This window comes from Antrostomus carolinensis, unplaced genomic scaffold (assembly GCF_000700745.2).
Source record: "Antrostomus carolinensis isolate BGI_N321 unplaced genomic scaffold, ASM70074v2 scaffold25390, whole genome shotgun sequence".
In the NCBI taxonomy this organism is placed as follows: Eukaryota; Metazoa; Chordata; class Aves; order Caprimulgiformes; family Caprimulgidae; genus Antrostomus; species Antrostomus carolinensis.
In genome coordinates, this window is record NW_010290967.1 from 11,305 (window position 1) to 11,565 (window position 261).

Consider the following 261-nt stretch of genomic DNA (forward strand, 5'->3'; position numbering starts at 1 on the left):
AATGGTTTGGGTTGGAAGGGACCTTAAAGCTCATCCAGTTCCAACCCCCCTGCCAGCAGCAGGGACACCTTCCACTAGACCAGGTTGCTCAAAGCCTCATCCAGCCTGGCCTTCAACACTTCCAGGGAGGGGGCATCCACAACTTCCTTGGGCAACCTGTTCCAGTGTCTCACCACCCTCACAGTGAAGAAGACAGTGTGAAGAGTTTGTCCAGACTTACCTGAGTGAGCAAGCAGGAGCACTGAGCTTCAGAAGTGCAAT